At 31.9% G+C, this 18,205-nt stretch overlaps 1 pseudogene; it reads right to left on the bottom strand.

Annotated features, from left to right (window-relative positions):
- Positions 1–2,107: 2,107 nt before the first annotated feature.
- On the bottom strand, positions 2,108–2,226 carry LOC118611058 (annotated as a pseudogene).
- Between the last annotated feature and the right edge of the window lie 15,979 nt (positions 2,227–18,205).

Here is an 18,205-nt window from a genome sequence, read left to right as displayed (position 1 = left end):
ACTAAGGAAATTAATAGAATACCAGATTCATTTTATACTTAATGTAGAAATGGTGCATTATTTCTTTTAAAAATCTGCAGCAACAGCTCAAAGCTTATAACCTTAAGTTTTCTTAATTACAAACTTTTTATCTTTCTAATATGAAAATGGAAGAGATGAAGTTTTGGATGTCTGTAACTATGTATATATGACAGAGTATTTATGTCTTCTAACAAGGTGATGTATCTATTTGTTGAAGATAAGATGATACCAAGGACAGACTTATTTTTAGATGTAGAAGCCAATTATTCCATCAAAAACCTGTCCTCTAAGAAGGCAATGTCAGGGCTTTTCTTTTATTTATTTATTTATTTTATTAATGCCATATATGACCTTTGTTTCACCACACTTTTTACTCCTACAATGAAATGAAAGTAGATTACAGGAAAATGAGACTACTTTTTTCAGAGTGAGTGATCTGTCAAAAACACAGTGAAGCTGCTCAATGTGAAACTTTGCTTGTTTTTAATATCTTACCATACACACTGCTAAAGGTAATTCAGCATCAATCAAAATATAGAGGACAGGTTTGGATTTTGTTTAATGGTACATATTATTTTTCATAGGAAAATCCAGAGTATTGTTTTCTGTAAATAGATCTTATTGAACTACTCAAAGTGTTGAGAAGCCACAGATCTTGCTTAATCTAGATTATCAGAACTAAAAATGTTAATTCTGTTTCCTGAAACATGCATTCAAATACTAAAATGCAAAGAAATGGGAAAGAAAAAATAAGATAATTTAGAATACAGAGAATACCTGAATGATACTTAAAAAAAAATAAAATGTAAGAACCATATACCATATCACTGGAAATACATGACATTTCAGAATAATAGGTAAGTGTTCTTCATTCCCAGACATGGTTGGTGATGTTAGGTTTGAATTTTCATGTGGGTGAATGGTTGAATAATTTTTTTTTAAAGCACCTTGTTTGTTGCTAATTCTTAAAGTTCTCATGTCTCAATATTTTTTTATTCAGAAATATGTTTTCTTAATGACAAAGTTATTTATGATGTACTGTACATATGAAAACTACTTTTATTTTTTCTAAAAGTTTCTAAAATATTTCTTATGCTTTATCTCAGTTCCTCCCCAAGAAAATCTCGAATCTTGGGTAGGGCAAATATTGTTATACATAATTTACAAATGAAGAGACTGGTTTAGAAAGTTTCAGTAAGTTGTCTAAGATATGTGGTTAGCAAATAAAATGATCAAGAATAACATCAGTCCTTTTGACCGTAAACTCAAATCTTCTTTCTAAAAATTTTATTCTGATTTACTTAAGTAGAATATTTTTTCTTTTTTCAAATTAGAAGGATATTTACATACACTTTAGAAAATATTCATATAATGAAAAATTTATAGAGGTAAAAAGTGAGAAGCCCTGAGTTTTAAATTCTGGTGCTAACTACTGATAAGTGTTTGGTGTCTATCCTTCCATTTTCTTCCCATGATATATACATACTAGGATTAAAAAAAAAAAAAAAAAAGTTTATATAGCTCTCTTAGTAAGCCCACACAACCATAACAAAACGCCATGGACTGGGTGCCTTAAACAATAGAAAATTTTTTCTCACACACGTGGAGGATAAGAAGTCTTAGATTAAGAGGCCAGCGAGGCAGATTTCATTCTCAGGCCTCTCTTGCCTTATAGGATGCCACTATTCATTATGTGCTCACCAGACCTCTACTTTGGGGATCCATGGAGATACCAGAGAGAAGGGGCATGCTCTCTGGTATCTCTTATTATGAGAGCTCCACTGTCATGTTTTCATCTAACCCTAATTACCTCCTGCAGGCCTTATCTCTAGATACCACAACAGTGGAGGTTAGGGCTTCAACATATGAATTTTGGGTGGACAGAAACGTTCAGTTTGTAACAATAACACATATATTTCTGTGAACTATTTTTATAAACTATATTGTAAAATACTCTTTGATAGAATAAATATATTACATTATTAATTAATTTATTTATTTTATTTTTAGGTGAGGCAACCCTTGGTTGACCTCACAGATTGCAAGGACCTTGTCAGCTTACAATGCCTTATTTTTTTCATTTTTACACCTACTGCACCTGGTCTTCCTAGGTGGTCTCCCATCCAAGTACTAACCAGGCCTGACCCTGCTTAGCTTCTGAGATCAGACAGAATTGGGCTTGTTCAGGGTAGCATGGCCATAGGCATTATGCCATGAATTAAATAGCTATATATTAACCTATCACATGGAATCAATAAAACATAGTTTATCTATTGAAGTATTACAAAAATAAATATTTTTACAAGTATTGATGTGTGCTTGAGTTGGCAGTTCACATATCTAACAATGTTGGCAAATATGAACATTCATTAATTTAAATAGTATTGCTATAAATTTTTTATGTGTTTCTTGAGAGAGATTATATGATGGAATGACAACCTTGGGCTTAAATAAGTTAATAGCATAAAGAAATTTCGCATCTATTACCCTATTTGATTCTTCTAAGGACTATGTAAAATAAACAGTAAAAACACTTAACTTTATTTTTACATGTTAGGAAGTCATGGCATAGAACGTTAGAAATTACTCATCTACATTCACATTTGAATAAGGACCTGAATTAGAATTCAAGCCCAGGTTTATAGGAGTCAGTGGTTAATATTTATTTTCTCTGATACACTTACAGAAACTAGAAGGGGCCATGTGGAATGCATGTGCTGCTCTCTTTGAGCCTAGAGCTCTTCAGATTACTTTTGTACCTGTTTACCCACTCTCACTTTTTCTCTCTAAGGCATTTTTCCTCAGGTACACTTCAAATTCAGATTTGGCAACTTCCTAATTTTGTGTCCATTTCCTTGGACTTAACATCTAGACTTTGCCTTTACACTTAGCAAGAAAAGAGAAAATTTGAGAATGAGAAATGTCCACAGAAAACATAAAAGGCTCATATCCTAGTTCTGCTACATAATTTAACGAGATATTCAAGTTTGTAGAAAAGACTAGGGATAAATATGTATAATCAATACCTATAGAACATAACCTTCAGTCAATGGAAGATGCATAAGAATATCTTTTTCTGACTATGCTGATAATTCTGATTGTTTTGTTTGTTTTATCTGCAGAAGTCATTTCACCTCTGTTTATAGCTGTCATTTTAACAAAATACAACTTGTACCAAAAACAAAAACTCACTCTAATGAGCAGCAATTCAATTAATATGGCCTGAAAAAAGAAAAACTGGAGCATGACAAAGATTATTGCTAAGAGACACCAAAAGTTTCATCAAGGAAATGACCAAGACGAATCTTGTACCTAAAATATTACATTGATTAATATGTGCAAAAATGGGAAAAATCAAAGAAAATTTGTGATGAGGCATTAATCAGAAAATATCAGTATTTTAAGAATGAGATTTGAAGATAAAGTACATAACAGCTCGTATGGTGTGCCTCACAAGTCATTAAATATGCCCCTCGTCTTCCAAACTTTCTCACAATCTCTGATATTTTCTTGCCTTTTTTCACTTTCTCATAGTGACTGAATTATCGTCAACTGAATATTATTAAAGTTAAAGTGTTGTATTTTAAAACACAAATTTTTCTCAAAGGATTTGGAAGTGGGTGTAGGTTATCAGCTATTCATACTTCTGGTATCAATTAGTATAATTGCTTTCCTTTTAGATCCAGCTGATGTCCAATTCAGTGTAGGACTGTCAGTCTGAATAGAGAGGTTTAGCACAGAGTGCTTTAATGGAGGCAGAGAAGGTGGTCATGTATGGATCCTTAGTGTGTCAAAAAGCTTTGGACAGTAAGAGGACACTGAGTCTAAGAGCAGGGAAGAGAAGAGTATTCTAAGGTATCCGGGTCAGCGACAAATAGGGGTGAATCCAAAGCTTCACTGATGTCTTTCCAGGGGAAAGTAAGGTGTAAAATAAACATTTTAATCTACAATCTTTTGACTTCTACAAAACAATATTGAAGTTTCCCAATTACTAGTTCATAAATCTACACATCTCATGCTTCAGCCATCTTACCTTTCTGTGCTCCTCACTACAACCCAGAGCTTCTTTCCCCGTGACTTAGCCTACTCTTTCCCTTGCTCTCTCTCTCTCTGGTTTCTGCTCTCTTATGTATGGACAAACTAATGTAGGCATTAACAACTCACACATACTCATTATCTTACCAGCTCAAGGCTTTTTGCCACATTATTCTTCACTACTAAATTCCAAACAAAAGGCTAAATATGGAATTCACAAATCATTGAGCAGGCCTATTTATACTTTCTCCAGAAAGGGACATCACACCAGTATCAAGACCAAATTGATTTTAAAAAGCCATATCTTAATAAAATTGTTCAGCTGTCTGATTCACAGTTTATTATTCTGATTATGGAAGATGATTCTTGAATTCCAAAACAGATTCACAAATAAATATGCCCATTCCTTCCACCCAACAGAAACAGTCTATGTTTGCTAGTCTTCAAAATATAGATAGATAAGTATATTCGGATTGACATAGATGAGTTTATTCTTTCACAGAACTATTATTCTTTGCTATGAAGAATTTTTTGATTACCATACTAAGCTCATGCCATCGTCCTTATGGATCCATACCAGAATATTGTCAAGACCTCACATTTCTTGATAGAATCCAGATTAATATATTGATATGTTTTTAGGTCTTTTATTGTCTTGATTCAGGACATTTTGACTGCTTTTAGTATTTTTCATTTTATTATCTAGTTGTCTAATTATTCTTAACTTCTTTTTAGTGCTCTTGATCATATTTATTGTCATAGTTATTTATTATTTTTATTTCTTAATTCTTACTTTCATTCAACAATCCTATCTAATATAACATTCATAACATTTTATGAAATATTTTATGTAGGTTTTTACAGGTTATAAACTTTATCTTTTAGCATTTTCTCTTTTATATTGTATCTAATCATCTCTTTTTTTACAATTAAATTATTTTTCTGACATTTTATTTTGAAGTCATGTTACTTTTTAAAATATTCTTATTTATTGGTACCTATTTTTTCTCAGTTTTAATCTCTTCTTAATTATCTTCTTTCCATTTATTTAGTTCAATTTTTCATATTTTTCTATTTTAATTTTTTAATAAATTGTTTTATAATAGTCACAGTAATTATGGCCATGGGTTAGGTACATGGATAAAGTCCACTCCACAAATCAGGGAGTTGGAAAGCCTTCTTTGATTCAGTTAGCCATGCAGCTACTGCTCTAACTTTCTAAATGGATATCCTATATTTTCGAGACATGCTTTCCACAAGTCCTTATTGTTTATAACTAGCCCCTAAAAATACAGATTATTTCTCACAGAGAAATTATTCCCTCGATGTATATGTTATACTTAAAATATTGTTATTGAATGCCATACATCTTGTTCTTTACATGATGAGTTTGTGTTTGGTAGTATTTGTTAATGCCTGTTCTGTGATATACAGAAAGATTAGACTTGGAAAAAAATGGTAACCAATTTTGGCTAAGAAACTGATGTCTGGATAATAAGGGTGCAGATAGTGCTAATCCTCCCAGTAGACATTCATAGCAGGAAGCATAGGAAACTGCTACTATTTCAACATTTGCTTCATGCTAATGTATTTATTGGCAGTTTGGCCCACTTTCCTTTTCCTTAGGTCACTGGGAGAATTTGTTTCAGGCATGACTCCCATCACCTCTTCCTGCTCCCCTTTATTTTGATGGTCTGGGAGAACCTGGATATACAGGAAGTTATCCTGAAGTTTTCCATGGGTCTTGGGTGTACCTATTTGGTGGCTCCTATAAATTTGCAGACACTTTCAGTGGTCCTAGACCCTCTGAGAAAGTTAGATGCTAAGAAAAGGGGAGACATACTTAATTTATTCTGGATATTTCCTAAGGTTCAGAGAAACAGATGGCTCTTTCTCTCTTTCTCTCTCTTTCTTTAAAAAATTTTTCTCTGTAAGTAAAGAGTAAAGCATTTTCAAAACTTAAATTATGGTTACTTTCAAAGGATAAATTAGGAAGTTTCAATATGTAAGGAATAAATTTGGCTCTTTTCAAAGATGATATAAGAATTCCATCAAACTAATCCTGAGTATAAGCTCAGGATGCAAGACTGGAAAGTGATTGGAAATGAGGAAACTCTTTTCTTGATAAATTCTTTTTATCTGTCTGAAAAAAAAAATGTGTTCATGAGAGGAAAATGGCCTAAAAACCATCAACAAAAAGAGAACAGAAAGATAAAACTGGTATGGTATCTCCAGCATTATCCAGGGGTGTCATGTCTCATAGACACATGTTCTATGTGGCAGCAGGTGTGTGTGCATACACACACACACACACACACACACACAAATATATATGTATAGTGAAAGTGTAGCATTGGGTATCATGGTTTAAATAAGCATAAAGACCATCCAACAAAAACCATGCTCTCATTATATGTATGCCTGTGGTCAATTTCATCATCTGTAAAATAGGAAAAGTAACAGTATCTACCTTATAGACATGTAACTATGTCTCCTAGAACATAAGTGTTCAATAAATATGAACAAATATGAGGTATCTAATATAGTTATATATTATCAAACTTAAGGGTCTGTAATTGCCATTACAAATATCACGAGATTCTTGTAGCTACATATAATAAACATAGTATTTAGAAACTGTTGAATACAGCAGTAACATTATGAAAGATATTTTTCGTCCTATAATGGTAAGAATAAGGTTTTATTTTTGTCTGTGGCTATTGTCCAATTAAGCACAATTCATAATCATCAGTTTATTTTAAAATCTGTGATCAGCTTGTTCAATGTGCCAACAGACATGCCATCAAAGTACACTAATTATAAAGTGCTGTGTTAGGCCAAAAGGAGAAGGTGTTCCCTATATGATTAATACTTCATTTTAACAATATATTTACCTGATCTGAAGTTGTCACTCCTCACTTGTAGTAACAGCTCTTATCCTATGGAATGTGGATTCTCACCATTTGGAAAATAAATCTTTCTTAATCTTTCACCTGGAAAATGGTACTGGTTTTTGACCTTTTTCCTGTTGTTCTCTAGAGTGTTATAAAAATCAGTTTAAAGACTGATTCTGTTTCTTTCACATATACAGATACCTCAAAATACAACTAAAAATAAAAATAAAAAATAATCATATTTCTGGGACTTTTGTTCCAACTGTTATTGCATGATTTATATTTTTCCTTTATGTATTCTTACTTTAATTATACTGTATTTATTGGAATTTGCTCTTTTACAAGCATTTGGAAAATAGTTTATAAAAGAATAATTTATCTTAAACGACTTACTTAAATGAGACTGAGGTCATAACTATTAATAAAATTTTAAAGGTTGGTCTGCACCTTATTTTCACTCTATTTATCAAAGGATGGCTGATCTTGAGAATAATACAACAAAATTGTGCACTAGGTGTTATTTTTGGTTACATAGAAACAGCCATTTAAAATAATCTTAAAAACTCAACACTTTTAGAACATAATACTTAACTTTTTCTTAAGTGGAAAATAAGCAAAACTAACATACTAGTAGATCCTTTGATTTAGAAGCAGTTTTGGTGACTTGAAAAGTAATTTACCAAGCTAAAGATGACTAGTACAATTGAATCTTTATATATTAAAAACAAATAAAGCTATATATACCACTAGTTTGTCTGGGGTGAGTAGAATATCCCAGAGTCAGTTGTATGGTACAACTTGAACTAATAATGGATGCTTAGGATACCTAAGAAGCTCATTTGGGACTGAGACAAGCAGTTCCTAATACTAGTCTCCTGGGCCGTCATTCAAATATATTATTATTCAAATAGCTAATGAGACAGGAAGAGCTCTAACAGTAATTGACTTGTATTGTCTTGGGAAGTCAGCTCTGAGAGATCTAAATAAATTCCCCAAGTGTATTGTAGACAGAAAGTACTGTAATTAATTTACTAGTCAGGCCTGAAGCATTATGAATGAGTTACCCAATTCTGTCTTTGTCATCTGTTAGACTCTAACCATTCTAGAAAAAAAATAAAAATCTACTGCTGTATATTCCAAAATAGATACAGATGTGATTTAAAACATGAAACATGTAATATATTATATTTTATATATATGTATGTATGTATGTGTGTGTGTGTATCAACTTTCCCAAAGAATATGATAACAATAAAAATAAAAGCAGCTGTATGTGGTACAGTATGGTTCTGGATGTCACAATAGTTTAATTATGTTAAATATTGTGATATTATTTAGATTAATATCAACAATCATTACTACTGTATTATATATGCCTTGTGTCCTAAAAGCTAATTTACTTAGAGAATTTTTTAACCTTAATTATAAAATTTTAGTTAGGTATGACAAAAACTATTTTTTCCCAAACTCTAATACACACACACACACACGCGTATATATATATAGCATATATACATATACACATACATATATATACACACACATACATATACATATATGTGTGTGTATGTATATATATATATATATATATATATATATATACATATATATATGTACCCACAATCGCAAACAGAAAAGAAAAGGAGACAATACAGATGAGAAATTTCAACAAATCTGGAAGACTGAAAGCATACAGATAAGTGGTAACTGACTTTTTAGAGTGGAGGGAAAACTAAAACTGTGATTTCCTGGTGAAAAGGGCCTAATTTCTTCACAATTTCTTTCATACTTCAAGAGTGCAAAGTATTGAAAAATGTAACATAAGACATAGAGGAGATTCAAGATTTATTGAAAATACACATAGTCTCTAGAACTTGTCCTCAAATGACTACATTCCTCCACTGACTTCCAAAATGCTTAAGGTTCCATTGTTTGGAGTAATTAAATCAGAGTTTGCAGCCCAGCAGGAAGTAAGAGGTTAAGATTAGGTAAATTAATCAGATGGTGAAACTATTGAGGCCTGTTCACATACCATTTCTAGTATGAGCATTAGCAAACTGGACACTACCCGACACTTTTTACAGGCTGAAGATAATATATGCATCTGTAAGAAAATGAGATGGCCCCAGAAAACATATGTAAATATTAGGGTTAGTTGGTACCTAAATAAAAACATTATCTATGTGAAACCCAGAAGTTAGCAAATACTAATTCTGCACATGCAGTTCCAAATTCACTCACTTAAGAACAGATAAGCAAGGATCAGCAGGAATTGGAAGAATGCTTCCAATGTGAAGAAAAAAGAAAAAGAAAAGCCAAACTAAGGCAGAAGAAAAGGAACTGGGGAAGCTAGAGATAACATAAAAAACTCTAAAATGAATATTCTTAATATAGGAACATAGACTATTACATGCAGACAAAAAATAAGATATAATAAAAGTGCAGCAAAGAATGAGAAGAAAAGCTATTGCTATTCAGTAATGAGATACCAGATATGCTAAAAGTTCAACAAAACATTTTGTAAAACCTAAGGAAAATACCCCCCCCTACACACACACACACACACACTCATGAATACAAGAAAGAACAACAACAAAAAAGACAAAGCAATAGATCATGGGAGAAGAAAAGAAGGAAAATTAGGGGATCATTTTAGATAGGCCAATATCCAACTAAGAAGAGTTTCAGAAAGAGAGAAGAGGGGAAGATATTATTCTCCAAATTGGAAGGCTTGTGTTCTGGTAACTATTAACAAGTAAAAAAATACCCTAAAATTTAGCTTCTTTAAACAACCATTTAATCATGTTCTTGGTTTCAGGAGTTAGTGATTCAGAAAGGAAACAATGATCATGGCTTGTCTCTGTTCCACAATTTCTAAGCCCTCACCTGGGGACATTTGACAGCTAAGGATAGCTAAATGATGGGGAATTGTAATCATTTGGAGATGTTTTCACTCATATATCCGGCAATTAATACTGACTTGCAGCTGTGACCTCATCTGAATACATATAAACTGCATCTAGCTTTCCATGTGGCTTGGCCTTTTATACAGAATGAAAGTTATAAGGTAGTCATATTTCTTACATGGCAGCTCAAGCCACCAGTGTGAATGCTTCAGCAAGCAATATTGAAGATGCATCACCTTTTATCTTTTTTATGACCTAGCCTTGGAAGGCCATACAATTCCATTTCTATTGAATTGCATCTATTGGTTATAAATAAATCACTAAATATAGCCCAGATTCAAGCAGATGAAACATAGACCCCACCTCTCTAGTAGAGATGTGTTAAAGATTTGCAGATATGTGTTAAAAATGTCATAACCTAAATGTCAGAATAAAGGCTTAGCATAAGTAGTATAAAATGTCCTACACCAAAGCATTGATAGTAAAAATTTTAAAGCACTTAAAAATAATATATTTTTTAGAAGTTTGGAGAAAAAGAAAACCAACCAAATATAAAGGATAGAATAATAAAAGTTATGTGGGATTTCTGAAAGTTTACACTAAAATCTAGAATACTATATCAATGCTTCCAAATTTCTACAGCCTAAATTTTTGACAACGAAGACAAGAAATTTAGATGGGAAAAATATAATCTTTTCAACATACAGTGCTAGGATGATTAGCCAATGCAAAAATATAGTTGCATCCCTATCTCACGCAATATGTGAAAATTAACTCAAAATGGATCAAATATTGAAATACAATAGCTTTTTATTATATCTTCTAAACTTAGAAAAAAAACACAAGTATAAATTTTTATGAGTTTGGATTAGACAATGTTTTCTTAAATATGCACTTAAAGCACAAATAACCAAATGTAAAATAAATTGTACATTATCAAAATTAAGAACATTTTTGTGTCAAAAGAAAATATTAAGAAAGTGAAAAGGTAAACATCAAAATGGAAGAAATATTTGTACATTATATATATGATATGAGTCTAGGATCCAGTATATATAAAGTGTTTTTACAACCCAACTATAAGACAAATAATTTTTTTAAATGAAAAAGAATTGAATACATAGTTTTCCATAAGACCCAATAAGTACATGAAAAGAAATGTTCGGTATTATTAATAATCATGAAAACACAAATCAAAATCACAATGAGATCTTACTTTACACCCACCAATATGACTAGAATCAAACAATGAAAAATAAAAAACATTGGCAAGAATATGAAATGCGAACCCTTATGCACTGCTGGTGGGAATGTGAAATGGCGCAGTCACTATAAAAAATAGTGGTGATTCCTCAAAAAGTTAAACACAGATTTCCACGTGATCCAGTAATTCTACTCCTAGAGAGTAGAATTAGTAGTTCTCTATACCCAAGAGAATTGAAAATAAATGCTCGCACAGTAACTTGCACATAAATGTTTATAGCAGCATTATTCATAATAGCCCCAAACTGGAAATAACCCAAATTTCATCAGCTTCGAAATAGGTAAACAAAATGTGGTATATCCATACAATGAAATATTATTCAGCTATAAAAAACAATGAAGTACTAATTAATGATACAACATAAATGAACTTTGAAAACATTATGTTCAGTAAAAGAAGCCAAACAATAAAAGATTACATATTGCATTTATATAAAATACCTAGAATTAGTAAATTCATAGAGACAGAAAGTAGATTAGTGGTTGCCAGAGCTGGTGGAAGGGGGAGGTGACTGCTTAATAGGTATGAAACTTTTTGGGGGGAAGGGAGGGATGAAAATGTTCTGGAATTAGATAATGGCATTGGTTACATTTTGTGATTGACTTCAAAACATACTAAAAATACCCCAAATTGTATACTTAGATTGGTGATTTCTGCGGCATGTGAGTTATATCTCATTAAGAATATGTACACATGGATTTTAAGATATAATAAAAAGTATTATGTACATCTGTATCATCTCATTAATTGCCTCGGGAAAACGATACTAGATGGTGGGGCACGAGGCAATGCTATTGTTTATTATAAGCTTTTGAGTATTATGAATTTTAAAATGATATTTATATTTCTTTTAACTTTGACTAAACACTCATTATAATCACTTTAGCATTATAATTTTAAAACTATATGGTTGATATTTTTACATAAACTTTTTTATATAGTCCATAATATTACTTACTTTGCAAAGTATACAATTTTACTTAATATGAGCAATTGAAGAATAATATCTAGTGTGTTAATTATAACTTTAATTATAAAGTACTTTCAAAACCATAAATTTTATTATATTATAGTTCCAATGATATATCTAAGGATACATTGATTTACCACGCAGAGAACCAAACCATTAACTATTGGCACCCAAAATGCCTGAATGTATTGTCCACTGTCCATTTAAATCAGAAATAATCAGTTTTTTTTGTTTTTTGTTTTGTTCGTGTTTTTGTTTTTTGAGAGCAATCTAAAATGGAGTCAAGAGGCCACTGGAAGCTGAGTTAACTAACCCTCCTCAATGTGAAACTAGCCTTTTGAACTGGACTAAACCTAATGTCTGTGTTCTGATACAGATCCTGGAACTGGCTCTGCATCACTGAACTCTCTACTGAAAAATAAAATTTTACCTAATAATAGATAACAAGCAATTAATAATATATACCATCATGTAAGTCTACTTGCCAGGACCAACCACAGCTCTTTCAAAACATCTTATGCAGTCCTTTTGAAGTCCTCCCACCATTATGTGTCTTTATACACACTCTTTTTCTTTCTTCCTTGAAATACAGTTGGGGCATTTATCCAAATCTGTGTCTCCTGTACTGCAGTTCCTAAAAAAGTCTTCGAAGTAAAGCTTTCATTTGTCTGGTGGTTCTTTGTCAAAATTGATTGTCAAGGCCATAATTAGTGCACTACCCTAATCCTAGAATTTCTCATAGAAACTAAGAAGTAAATATTATAAAACAATACTATTTCTAATTACTGTACTTTGCTCCATATGATATGAGAAAATTATCAAAGAAAATATTTATAGTTCATAAGCGTATCTAAGGAACTCTTGGTATAGCAAGGAAGCAAGTAAATTGGATAATCACAGAAACCTAACTGTGGAACCAAAAGTAACTGCTTTCCAGGGGACAGATATGGTGTGTAAGATTCTCATAGCTTTCATATAGTGGAGATTATTTTAGTCTATTTGTTGGCTTGCCTCACTTCTATTTAGTTGTTAAACAGTCATATTACATTGTTAACTAATATGTAATGACTTTATATTTGGTTTCAATACATTTACTACTTGTTTAGGTTGGTCATTGCTATTGTTTGTGTTTTTCAGAACACATGAAATTTGGTTTAAGGCTAAGATCTGGCTTCCTCCTCATGTCAGCTCCCTCCTTACTAAACTCTCTTACAAAGAACCTCATGGAATCCATATATTTAGCTATAGAGGTTGGACCTTGACCCTAGTGCCTTGCTTGAGACCAAGTGCATGTGCTTAATTCCAAAATTTCCAAATAACACTGAAAATAATATCAAAGAAATAAAAATGGTATACATTCATGGCAATACAAACAACAGGAAATGGAGCTTCATTAAATGAGTTTCTTCAACAAAGATACAAAAGACAGAAGGCAAAAGGATGGGTGCTAGCAGATAAACAGAGAGGAGGAAACCTCCACCATAAACATTCCAAATGGGAGCTGTAATTGGAGATAGTCCATAAGGTGGAGCTCCAGAAAAACTCAGAATTAAGAGGTCATAAGTTAAAAAAGGGCCCAAGTGGGGGTTGAGGCATTAAAAAGTTGAAGTAACTGGAAGTCTGTAAGGAAGCCCCCTTCCTTCTCAATACTTTACTAACAGCCACATGTTTAAGTCTAATTAAAAATCACCAGTAATCTCTCTTAAAAAAATAAAAAAAGGTGACTCGAAATAACCAGGGAAACATGTGGAAGTTAGCATTACAAAGTTAAAACTCTCTTCTGGCATTTAGTGGTACACCACTAGAACTACTGACTCTGTATCATTCACTCTAAAATAAAATTGTCTGTAAGCCCCAAGTACTTTGCAGAGACCTCAGTCATATTTTTCATTGTTAAATATGAACAGACAACTAAGGGTCATGTGACATTTGAAGAAAATGATTTAAAAGGGTAGACAAATGGGAAACAGAAAAAATGATCTTGGAGAAAACTGATTAAGAAATAATAAAAAATATAAATTTCTATAAATGCAAATGATCAATATCCTCATATAAATATAAAGGTATTACACTAATAAAATACAAATAAAAGCTATGACAAATAGAATAACAGCAAGGTTTTATAATTTAAATATATATTTGTAGAAAATTTTTTTAAAAGATAGAAACAATAGTAAAGGAAATCTTCCAGAACGTAGAACAAAAAAAACAAAAAAGAAATAGAGAAAATACAAAAATCAGAGGACCAATTCAACAAATCTAGTACCTAATTAAATGGGAATTCAAAAAAAAAAGAAAAAGAAAAATATAGAAGGAAAGAAATTATTAAAGAAATAATACAAGAAAATCTTCTAGTACTGAAGAGAGCCATAACTCTTCAATAAGAAAAGGTCCATAAGTGCTGAAAGAATTAATAAATAATAATTTGAATCTAGGTATATAATTTAGAAATTTTATAACAAAAGGAATCAAGTCTTTATTCCATGTTTCTGCCTTGTTTTTTGATAGTACTTTCTTCAACTTTATACATTTTCTTAAAAACTACTTTCCACACCATAAATCAAGTTCCCACTTATGAGTTTCTGTATTAAATCCTGACCACTCATATCAGAATCCTGGCCTAGGTCTGTCCTTTGACACCTCACAGATCATGTCACATGTCACATGTCAAGCCACTCCAGCCTATATCATATCTAAGTGAACATAGACATCTGCATATTGCCCATTAGTCATTTCTCCTGCTTGCTCCACTTATAATTCCTAATCTCTTCTTATAACCTCTTTCCACGATAGCTTTATATAACCTATTTCAGGGAAAGAGAAAATACACTTGTGTTTCTCAAAAGTTGAGGTCCTTTAAATGAATTTCATTGAAACTCAGGACCCTCAGCTAAGAACAAAACTTGGCAAGTTAATTGTCAACTAATTTCGTATAGATGGCAAGAAAACTCCAGAGATATTGACCTAACTCTAGAGGTGCATATTTACATTTCAAGAGGAAATGAGGCCTGGGACTTTAGAGACATCTTTAATCATAAAATCCAAAGACACTGGATCTTATGTGGCCCTTAGAGACACATATTTACATTCTAAAAATTAAAGTGAGAACACAGGATTGTTTTCATCCATCTCCAAGGAGCAGAAAATTTTTTCTCATTTGGGGAAGGAAGAAGGAGGCAGTGCCTCTTTCTCTTGTATATAAACAAATAAAAATTCATTTTTTCTCTGTTTCTCTCCTATGATGCAAATTTTGAAATTTGCATTATAGCAAATTATATTTAGTTTTCATCTCATTGCCCAGAGGTAAAAATTAGAGTGTGGGGAATTACACATTCATTATTTGATTTTTAAGCAAATAATGATAATCTTTCATCCAAAAAACTTCTTCTGCACATTTAGAATTAAATTAATAAATATGAATATTTAAAACCCAATACCTCTCCTGCCCTAACTCAAGACTAAATGTCAGTCTTCACAACAGCTCCAGAGGTCTAAAATCAAAACTCTCAAATGTTAGCTATTGAAGGAGAGAAATAGATATATTTCTCTATTTATAATCTATGATGATATCATAATATATTTCATAATAGTGTGAAATAACCATGAAGCAAATTAATGATTTTTTTCTCACTCAAAAAAAAAAAAAAAACATAACATTAAACTATTTGAGATAATTTATTTATAAATGCATTGAATTAAACATAAAGAAATAACTAAAGATGGAAAATAACATTTTCAGCTAGGTTTAGGCCACATTTAAGGCTAAAATAAGCTGAATATTTTAAAAGTCATCTTATCTCACCACTTCTACTTGGTCTCCCTAAGTACAAAAAGTATCTACTGTGGAAAACCAAAATATATCGAATATTATTTTGTATCTTGAACCAAGACTAATTTGAACTTTTGTATTGTGGGGAGCGGGTTTGATGATTAGAATTTAGGCTCTGAACTTTCTAATAAAGTTTCATTGTGATTTTATTAAACTTTCTACATCTCTATTGTGAATATGTATATGATGAAGTTCTCCTTGTATCATTACTTTATATGAACCATATATATAAAATAGCAAAAGTTTTGAACCATCGACACCATTCTGAGCTTAATATTTTCTTTATTCCCTTCAGTTTGTGCTTTTTGAAAATAAATAATTAGAGTTGAAGTCTTTGAGATCAACGCATTTAACTTAGTAGTGTTGCAAATTTTGACAAAGGTAAACCTGTACCAGAAAATAAGCTGGGAATAACATGCTAGACCCAGTGGTTTCCTGAATCAATCTTTAGTTCGTCATCCCCATACTTGTAGTCTTGAAGTCAAATTACCCAATAGTCTCATTTCTGTAGTTTAATGATAATTCCTTGTTCTCTTTGCCTTTTCACCAGAACTATCCTGATAATTCTAATGCTTGAGAAATCTAACTATCTCCCTTCTCCCCTCCCTCCCATCCCAGGCTGCCAAGGAGAATCAGCCTTGCAGCTAGGCGTAATTACAAATACAGGCATACCTTGGAGATAGTACGGGTTCAGTTTCAGATCACCACAATGAAGCAAAAACTGCAATAAAGTGAGTTTTAATTATTTTACTCGTGGAGTGTCCTATCTTTGATGTATTAAAAAATGTATCTATTAAGCACAATAAAGTGAAGCAAGATAAAACAAGGTTTGTCTGTATGTTTTTCTTTTGAATCATTCCATAATCTGTTTAGAATTGTATTTCTTGACTGTACTAAGCACTAAATTTTCTTTCTCAAAGCAATTATTCATAATCTTGAGTATTAGCTGTAAATTTTATTTTATTCTTATTCTATCTCATCTACTAGTTGATTTTACAAAATAATATTTCAAAAAACTTTCATGCATTCTCTTATATTCAGCCATATTTGTTTTCCACCTTCAAGTTGTAATGTGGGAGATATGCCTTCTATTTTTCAAGGTTAACTCTTTCACTTGTAATCTTGATTTCATCCTTCTCCATCTCCCTAGGACTTGCTCCACCAACTATCCTTTTTACTTTTTGTTAGGGCATAAAATTCTTTCTCTTTAAGACTACAAAAATTTTCTCCTCTTTTGTTCTAAATCTACCTTAGATTCCAATTAGATAAGTTCTCTGTCTCTCAGTCAAACTTCTTTGAAGACTAGGAAGTTTCCCACATCTCATATAGTATTAAATGCACTTCAATCTGTCATTGCGTGTTAAAGACAAGGTCAATAGTAATGTCCTAATTGCCTAAATAATGGTTAGCCTTTAGTTTAATTCTATTTGGTTCCTCTTGAACACTTTATATTGTAGGCCAGCCCATTCTTGAAAAAATTTTAACTCTTCATTTCAAGGCACTATTTTTTTCTGGTGTTGACGCTGCCAGAAAAAAATATTTTAGGCTTCATGACTTCAGGCTTCTTCTAAATACCCTACACATATTACTTTTATGGGCTATACCATATTTTCCTTAAATAATCTCATTAAACGAAACTTTTATAGCTCCTGTGAATCACGATCCTCAATTCTTTATCTCCATCTCTCTTCTCTTCTTGGCTCACCTCCAAGTAGAGATATAATGACTTCTATTCAAAAATTTGCCTTTGTTATAAATTTAATTTCCACAAGAAGTCAAGCCTACATTATACAACTATATACTACAATGTAGGACTGCACTTAACTGGCAACTAGAAAAGTTATACTCTAAGTACTAGCCAGTGAGGAAAAAAATAATACACCACTGTAATGTTTTCCAGTATTAAATATTTGCTCAGTTGAACGAAATTGCTCATTGTTGTCCTTCCCCAAATTACCTTAGTAAACCATTTTTGGCATGATAGTTTGGTCTGTTTTAAAAGATAGTGTAAGAGACAGTTCCAGGACACTTATCACAGTATTTACTCTACAGTTGGTGAAGTTGAAAAATATATGGTTATAAGAATTAGGACAGAAAGTGATGTCAGCATCATGGCAGCATGTTTACCTTTTTTCTCTCCCCTTTAATTTACAACTAATTGGAAATCTACAACAACAACAACAACAAATTGCCTCTGCACAGCATACCAAGACACTCAGGAGATCCATTCTTCTGTGTGCACGAAAGTGGGTAAATTGGACTTTGGAGGAGGCTTCAGAGTGAAGG

Source organism: Rousettus aegyptiacus, unplaced genomic scaffold (genome assembly GCF_014176215.1).
Source record: "Rousettus aegyptiacus isolate mRouAeg1 unplaced genomic scaffold, mRouAeg1.p scaffold_m13_p_13, whole genome shotgun sequence".
NCBI classification, from domain to species: Eukaryota; Metazoa; Chordata; class Mammalia; order Chiroptera; family Pteropodidae; genus Rousettus; species Rousettus aegyptiacus.
Note: the sequence above shows the minus strand (reverse complement) of the source record. Positions and strands in the feature narration are given on the sequence as shown.